The sequence below is a fragment of the Tauraco erythrolophus genome, chromosome Z (assembly GCF_009769465.1).
Source record: "Tauraco erythrolophus isolate bTauEry1 chromosome Z, bTauEry1.pri, whole genome shotgun sequence".
Lineage (NCBI taxonomy): Eukaryota > Metazoa > Chordata > Aves > Musophagiformes > Musophagidae > Tauraco > Tauraco erythrolophus.
This window is the reverse complement of record NC_141496.1, coordinates 41,920,047-41,929,478: the sequence shown is the minus strand read 5'-3', so window position 1 is coordinate 41,929,478 and position 9,432 is coordinate 41,920,047.

Genomic DNA, 9,432 nt, shown 5'->3' with positions numbered 1-9,432 from the left:
ACAGATGGATCACTTGGTAGGTAAGGAATTGGCTGGACGGTCACACTCAGAGTTGTGGTCAACAGTTCAATGTCCAAGCGAAGGCCAGTGACGAGTGGTGTTCCTCAGGGGTCAGTACTGGGGCTGGTGCTATTTAACATCTTTGTCACTGACATGGACAGTGGGATTGAGTGCACCCTCAGCAAGTTTGCAGATGACACCAAGCTGTGTGGTGTCATGGACATGCTGGAGGCAAGGGATGCCACCCAGAGGGACCTTGACAGGCTGGAGAGGTGGGCCTGTGTCAACTTCAGAAAGTTGAAACAAGCTAAGTGTAAGGTCCTGCACATGAGCTGGGGCAATACAAAGCACAAGTACAGGCTGGGTGGAGAATGGATTGAGAGCAGCGCTGAGGAAAAGGACTTGAGAGTGCTGGTGGATGAGAAGCTCAACATGAGCCGGCAATGTGCGCTGGCAGCCCAGAAAGCCAACCATGTCCTGGGCTGCATCAAAAGAAGCATGGCCAGCAGGTTGAGGGAGGTGATTCTGCCCCTCTACTCTGCTCTCAGTACTGTGAGTACACCTGCAGTACTGTGTTCAGCTCTTCAGCCCCCAACACAAGAAGGACATGGAGCTGCTGGAGAAAGTCCAGAGGAGCGCCAGAAAGATGATCCGAGGGCTGGAGCACCTCTGCTATGAAGACACGCTGAGAGAGTTGGGGCTGATCAGCCTGGAGAAGAGAAGGCTCTGGGGTCATCTTATAGCAGCCTTCCAGTACTTAAAGGGGGCCTACTCGAAAGCTGGAGAGGGACTTTTTACAAGGGTTTGTAGTGATAGGACAAGGGGCAATGGCTTTAAACTGAAAGAGGGCAGATTTACATTGGATATAAGGAAGAAATTTTTCACTCAGAGGGTGGTGAGGCACTGGAACAGGTTGCCCAGAGAAGTTGTGGATGCCCCATCCCTGGAAGTGTTCAAGGCCAGGCTGGATGAGGCTTTGGGCAACCTGGTGTAGTGGAGGATTTCTCTGCCCACGGCAGGGGGGTTGGAACTAGATGATCTTTGAGGTCCCTTCCAACCCTAACCATTCTATGATTTTACGAATATATCACTATTGATGATCCATGGCCATGAATTAGCCACTCCAACAGTCTTCAGCAAGCTGCACCCTATGGTAAGTCTCACACAACTATCCAACGAGCTTCAAATACCAGTAAGTACATACTTAATGTCACTTCTCTTACACTCATTTGAATATAGTTCTTGCCTGTAACTATCAACTCATTCCACAACCTCCTGGCAAGTGGGAGATTACAACTTGAAATGCAAGTTATTTCAGTTAAGACCCTCACAACGTTAACAGCTTTTGGTGATTCAACAACAGACATTAAACTACAGATCTCATCCTTAAAGCATGTACTTATGGGCAGCAACAAAAATTCATCTAAGTGATCATATAAGCTACAAATATTGAAGGATTATGAGAAAACTGGGGATCAAGAAATAGATAATGCTGTTTTTTCTTCTCTGTAAGCACATATTACACAACCTTACCACTCAGGTACAACTTAAGTTAAAACTAATGGACAAACTAACAGCTGTAACCAAAAAGCGGGGTGGTCACAGGCCCCTCACCACTCTCCAGCACCCATTCACCAAGCCTTTGTATGTACTGGCACCACTCATTGCACAAGAGGCCTCATCAGAGAGCTAAGAAGACAGAAAGTCATGTACTTCAAAGGAGAACAAAGCTAGGTTTTTGCTTGTTTCTCCACCAAAACAGGTCCCCAAAGTGAAACTCACACTAATCTTGCCCAAGGTCCTGGCAAGGATCTGTAAATCTGGCTGCTTCACTCTTAATTATCTACACAAAGCACTGTTCACAGAGTTGCAGCCCTGCAAGTTAAACTCCCAATGCACCACAGACAGTATTTTGAGTATTTTTTTAAATCAGCAATGCTTTTTAAAAAAACTAATCGTTAATGAAGGAAGCAAACATCTATCACCAGTAAATTAGTCTTAAAGATGTCCTCTGAAATTAATTTTGTTCCCATATCTCAATGCTCTTATTAAAAAAGTTCTTATTTCAAAAAAAAATACTGAAGAAAGAAAAGTAATCTTTTCAGCTATCTTTACTTTATACTTAAAAAGACCTAGATATTATCCATAATTTTGCACTCTGAGGTGGCACAAGACAAATTCTGAATTAAGCATATATGTGATATTAGATTATAAATACTAAATAGGTAGATGAGAAGGACACATTTGCACTGTTGACCTCTGAAAATGTAAAGAACTCAATGCAAAGAACGGTAGAACTGCAATCACAGGCAAATGTTGATATCTATTTAATATAGATGAAATAATTTATACAGAGAGCTCAGAAACTACCATGATACCTCAAGTCTTTTGAGCCAATAATCTTGTTAGATTTAGTTATACTCATATAGCTTTGCGACAAAATGGTTCCATATTACTTAGTAAAGCATTGTGAGTAAAGTCCCTCCCCATCCAGAGGGACCTCGACAGGCTGGAGAGGTGGGCCCGTGCCAACCTCATGAAGTTCAACCAGGCCAAGTGCAAGGTCCTACATCTGGGTCATGGCAATCCCAGGCACAAATACAGACTGGGTGGAGAATGGATCGAGAGCAGCCCTGAGGAGAAGGACTTGGGAGTACTGGTGGACGAGAAGCTCAATATGAGCTGGCAATGTGCTCTTGCGGCCCAGAAGGCCAACCGCATCCTGGGCTGCATCAAGAGGAGCGTGGCCAGCAGGTCGAGGGAGGTGATTCTCGCCTTCTACTCTGCCCTCGTGAGACCTCACTTGGAGTACTGCGTCCAGTTCTGGAGTCCCCAACATAAGAAGGACATGGACCAGTTGGAGAGGGTCCAGAGGAGGGCCACAAAGATGATAAGAGGGCTGGAGCACCTTTCCTATGAGGACAGGCTGAAAGAGTTGGGGCTGTTCAGCCTGGAGAAGAGGAGGCTCCGGGGTGACCTTATAGCGGTTTTCCAGTACCTCAAGGGGGCCTACAAGAAAGATGGGGAGAGGCTGTTCAGGAGGGCCAGCTGTGATAGGACAAGGGGTAATGGTTTTAAAATAGAGGGAGGTAGATTCAGATTGGATATTAGGAAAAAATTTTTTACCATGAGAGTTGTAGAACACTGGAACAGGTTGCCCAGAGAGGTGGTAGATGCTCCATCCCTGGAGACATTCAAGGACAGGTTGGACGAGGCCCTGGGCAACCTGATCTAGTTGGAGATATCCCTGTTCCTTGCAGGGGGGTTGGACTAGATGACCTTTGAAGGTCCCTTCCAGCCCTAACCATTCTATGATTCTATGATTTTGAACAACTGGCATAACTTTGAATAACTAGCATATTATTCCTCTAATTTCACCAGCATTTCTTCAAGTGTTTCACAGGTTTTCAGCTTTTCTAAAACAGGTCTCCAAGAAAACAAACAAACAAAACCCACCAACAAAACTGAAAGCCCCAAACCAGGGCAGACAAGCAGTAGCACCTCAGCTTCTCTTTCTGTCTCCCACCTCTTTGTCCATGTATCTGCACCACCAAAGAATTCTAAAAGCCTTCTTGCTTCTTACCTTTCAAATCATCTTTCAGCAACAAGATCAAGTACAATTTTTTGCTCCCTAGATTTGCCTACAGTCAATCCCAATATTTACACTAAACAAGGAGGGGATAAGAAGCTATGAAAAAGCCCTAGTGACATGTTTTCATTAAATGGCTACTTGTTTCCCTGAGCAAAAGAAGCCTGTAGGAACCATTTGTTTTAGCAATCCACTTTCGTTCTGAACATATTATTTTACAAATTCTACCTCTAACAACCTGAAAACAGCATCGTCATCACTATACTGCTTTTAAGTATGTAGAAGTTTCAGTAGAAGAAACACCCACCATCCCCCCGACCCCCAATCCTACTCATTAAGAAAACAAACGACTGAGAAGGTAAAGGGAATGGGAAAGGATTGCTTCCCATGGGCAACCGAAGTGTCCACAAGCATAGGAAGAGCGTGCTGGGTGTGGAAGAGGAGACCACAGCTGCTTCTGCACCAAGAGCTTTCCACCGCAGCTTTCAGAGCAACTGTTCTGTCAAAAGCTTGTCCTTTTATCGTTCTTTCCATCATGCCAGTTAAACATTTGTTCAGTGACGTTTTGCAGAGCAAGAACTGACCTAGGTTAAATAGAGTTTCTCCTTTGTTTTCATCCAAACAAGATCCTCCCAGAGACATACAAAAAAGCGTGCCAGCACACAGAAGAGGCAACACATGAGCACAAAGGAATCACTACCAGAAAGAAAAGCACAGGGAATCTTAATCTGCATATCTAGCAGACAACATCAGGGCTTGACTCAATTCCCTCCTTGCTGCTGTCACTTCTTACCTTCTGTTGACTAAACAGCACTAAGCACTGTCTTCTGAACATGTTTTTGAGAGCTCTGAATACAGTCCCTAGGCTCTCTCCAAGTTGATTCACAGATGTACTTTTTTTGTTTTAAATAAACTATTAAAACCCAATGTTCATTAACTGTATCTGAGGCATTAGGTCCTTAACTGTGCAATGAGACATATAACTCGAGGTTCTTATCAGCTCCATTTTATACTTTTTTTTTCCAAAGTACAAAGCTTTCAGTTTTAAACAACGAATAAACTGCTGTCTGTCAAAGACCATATGCCATCATATTAAGGTAAGTTAAATACGTGCAAGGAGAGTTGGAGATAAAACAGTAGCCCTTCTCAAAAAGGAAAAAAAATAATCCAAGCATAAAATATAAAATGACTACAGTATAGCACTAACAGCTAGTACTTAACTTTGTAGAACTCAGTTTAAAGATCCAAGAAAGCTTTACTCCAGAAGTCAAGCTTACATCAGAGAAGGCAGTTACAGTTAAATCAGTTAACTTAATTCATAGTTTTAGAGGTTTACTTTCACAGATTACTGTGCTGAATTGAGCTAATGAGGTCTGTTATTTCCTCAAGGTATCTGTCTATTGTACAAGTAAAATAGAAGACCCAACATTTAGAGAAGGGCTGGGATGCTACTTCTTCAGCCAGAAAAAACACTAAAGATGACATACTGAAGGACAGAAATAGTTCACATTCTGCGGATTTCACTCCATTACAGGTCATCAATTCTCATCACACCATTCGTTCTTATGTACATCTCACTTCCTCAACCAGCAGCTGATCTCACTTGAAGAGCAGAACACACTGATCACAAGGGTTTCCAAGCACATGGGTTGGCAAAGATTCATTTTCTTTCTAGTTAACAGTCAACTCTTTGTTTTGTCAACTGAGCATCCTTCAGCTTCAAGACAGAGTAATACCTTCTGTTGATGCAGCACACTAACAGTACTTGCCACTTCTCAGGAAAACCTTTGGTATGCTTCTCAGCAAGCTCACCTTAAGTCGCTTATCTTTCAAAGTTTTACGTGTGCTGTCATTTCAAGACCAGCGTTCTTTATTATCTCACTGGAGTTTTCGTGGAAAACCAACAACGCTCAACGGCTATGCCAGGCAGCAGTCACCACGGCAAACCCAGGAAGCTGTCAGAACAGCTGATATGAACTGTACTGAAGTGAGCTGTCCTGTGCCAATCTTTGGAAGGCTTCCAAACAGTTAATATTTAGGTCACATCGACATCTGGTCAAAGGCACTGCCTTACCTTTTGCGACCTTCAAGAAACAAGCTTAAACGGATCAAGAGAGAACAGCAAAGGTTTGCTTACGTTATTTGCCCAGTCAGGTGAGGCTTGGTCTCTGGCAAACCCCTAATACTGCACTTCAAATGGCATAAAGACAGCATCTTCAGAAACAGAGACAATAAATCTGTTACACAAAAACTGTTACCTAAGAGAAGCAAATACTGTGATATGGATGACTGTGCAACAAATGCAAGTGGGCTGGTTTAAAAAACACTTTATAAGCCACTTCTTTCATACCCTTTACAAATCACTTCTAAAAGAATAGGCACATATTCCAGAGTTGAAAACCAGTATGCCACTAGGGACCTCTCAACGCACTTTTACTGAAAGGAGAGCATAACACAAGTCTGCTACGATAGAGAATGGCCAAGTTACAGGATGGATTGTCTTTTTTTTTTCCAAATATAGTCTCTCTAAATGGAGGGAGGTAGTAGTTTTCAGCAGGGAAAACTTGTAAAATAAAATGGCTAACCTAATGATCACCAGCTAACCAGTTTAATGTGTGATGACAAGCTGCCTTTTGATGTTTAAGAATCCCTGACAAACACTCTCTGCAGTGTTAATATACATAGGCATTACCAGATCTTCAGCTGGTCACAGCTAATCCTCACTGCAGAATCCAGGCCTGCTTTTACATGGAGCATACTAAACCACCACAAGATCAAGTTTAAAGATAAAGGAACACCAATACATGCACACAGGTGTTGCTCCAGAAAGCTGATTGCAGTAGACATCTTAAATTTTAGGCTATCGGGAAAGTCTTTTTGCTCACTGCAAAGAAAGTTACATTATTTCAACTCCAGCATTGAGTTTAATCATTACATTTAGTCAGAGCAGAAAGCTGCATTGAAGCTTTTATCCTAGCAGCAGGATTTATATCGTTTATTCCCACTTACCACCCAGGAACTACCATAACTAGAATAAAGCCTCTGATAGAAACACAACCATTAAGAACTAACTAAGTTTATTCAGTGCTACATCAAGCACAGTACGCCTCTTCTCCCACCTTAAAGGTATTTAATTATCTAATGACCAGCTCTTGCCTCCTTACCCCCCTCCAATATCCCTATGCCATACTCCTTACCCACAGGCTTGAGGCCCTATAAACAAACAAAAAAAAAAATTAAGGGTACAACTGCACATAGAGTTCATCAGCAATCAACTTGCACAGAGAAAATCACTACAACTGAGCAACTGCTTTGTGCAAAACTTTAGCGTGGTCAAATAAAGTCTAGAATGATTCTTGCTGAGTAAGACAACGTATTATCCAACTCAAACTGTAGCGGCTGCTGCCACTGCAAATTTAACTAGCTGAATCAGGGGTTGAAGAGAAAGGTTATGGACATTTTCAGACATTGAATACAAAGCTGGCACACTGCAAAAAAACTACACAGCCTTCTTTAATGAGCAACAGTCTGTTAGTTCAACATAATTTCTTGAAAAAAACCAAAACTTGATCAATACCATTATGATATCATCACAAATATTAATCGGATAACTCTATCCTGACACCATCTTCGGCTCCTCAGGACTTTCTTTTGCTCATCCACAGTAATTTGTTATTGCTCTTCTGAACAGAAAAAAAGCATCATTCACACCCCACAGAGAAAATCGTCTGTCAACAACTCCCAATTTTCAGCAGTGCTCCAACACATCAGTGGTACCATCAGCAGCCAGGCCCAAAGCTGAAGAATGCACTCACTCAACTGAACAAACGAATCTCTCACATACTGCCCACAGTGCCATCATCTTTAGTTGTATCAGCATTTATTATTCAGCATTAGAAAATGAGTCATGAGAATATGATTATTACATGAGGTCTGAAAGATCTTTCCTCAACAGAAACTGGTGTTCCCTCAGCAGTCTCCTCTTCTTTGATTTGTTATTAATAACCAGATATCCATATCAGACAATCTCAGCAGTACAGCACTAGATGCCACCAGCACCTAGTACTGGCAGTCAATTGGATCCTTTTCTGTACTCTACTCATTTTTCCAGAATGTACTAATAACCAGTTCTTTACCATTATAGCTTGTATTTAAATACAGACTGGTAATGTTTCCCACTTTATCCAGAAAGATGTCTTAAAACATTTAAAGCCTGTAAGCATACAGTGTAAGCAAGTTTGCTATACTCTGTACCCTATACCAAAATAAAAGCAATAGAAGTAAGCAAAACCATCACTGATTTCTCTAAACCTCACGGGGCAATTAATCCACCTAAGCAATCTAACATGCGCTACACAGCGTGAGGTGCTCTAAGGCTGCTACGCAGTTAGCTGCAACAGTGCGCAAGCAGCAAACTGCATGCTAAAAATCTACCCGGGTTTGGTTTCGGTTTTTTGTTTCTATCATCTTCCCTTACCAAACAGTGCATTCACTGATGCTACTGGGCCTGACACATCCCCTCTGCACAAAGTTTCTCCGACTAATGACAATCTTATCAGCTCGTCAGTTCACAAGCCCTTCTTCGGCGCTCAACGCCAACTGAAGACTCTGCCCCGAGTCGAGCCCGCACCTACGTCAATCGGGCAAGACAGACGTCGTCAGCGCCTGCAGAGCAGAGCCGACGGCGGCGAGGGGAGCGCTGACGCGAGGCCATCAGCCCCGCGGCCAAGGGACACGCAGGCCGGGGAGAGCCGCGCCGAGCGCCTCCGCAGACATCCCGCCCGTGCGGCGCTTCGCGCTCCCCGGGAGACCCAGGCCCGCAGCGGCTCCCGCCTCCGCCCCGGTGCGGTCCCCTCAACCCCGCCGCGCAGCCCCAGCCGGGAGCCTCGGGAGGCGACGGCGGCACACGGCGGGCGGCCGCCCCCCGCCTCGCAGCTCTATGGTTCCCCGCCAGGGAGGGCGGCCCGGGAGGCCTCGTCTGCCGGCGGGAAGAGGCCGTCCGGCGGCAGACACCCGTGACCGCCGTCCGGCCGCGCGCCCCGCCCGGCGCCCCGGCCTCACTGCGGCTCCCTCCCGCCCCGCACTCACAGCCTTACCCCGCGGGCTGCCGGGCGAGGGGGACGTGCGCGACCGGAGGACGCCGAGCTCCCGTTGTGGGGCGGGCGGCGACACTCCCGCCGCCGCCGGTGTCCGTTCGCCTCAGAGGCAGCCCCTCCCCCTGCCAACAGCCCCGAGAGGACAGCGGCAGCGGCAGCGCCCCTTGTTTGTGCGCTGGGTCGCCGCTCGGCGCATGCGCGGCAGCGCCTTGCCCCGCCCCAGCCGCCGCGGCCCCGCCCGCTCCGGGCATCCATCGCGCCTGCGCAGACGCGGCGCTCCGCGCCCCGGCCGCCGGGGGGGCGGAGCCGGCGGTGTGACTGACGCGGCGCCTCCACGCGCGCTCCCGCGCGCCTCCGGCAGAGGGCGCCGTCACGACACGCAGCACCCCGCCCCGCCCCGCCCCGCCCCGCCCCCCGGCGTGCGCCCTCCCTCCCTGGCCCCGCCTTTTCCTTTGAGGGTGACGTGCCTCCCTCCGTCAGCCTGCAGATATCGTGGAGTCAGGGAAAGCGCGGGTGAAAGTGGAAGCTCAGGCAACTGAGAGCCACTTCATCTTGTTTGGAAATTGCTGTTAAATTATTTAAAAATCGGGCCGGTTTGCCAGAGCACTGCACTATTACAGTATCATTAAAGGCAGGATCAGCTAATGCACTGTCCGAGTCTGGCGCCCAGTGATGCAATCACAGGACGGTTTTAGGCATTTCCACAAAATCTCTCTTTGTAAAAAAGAAATTTATTCCAGCGGATGG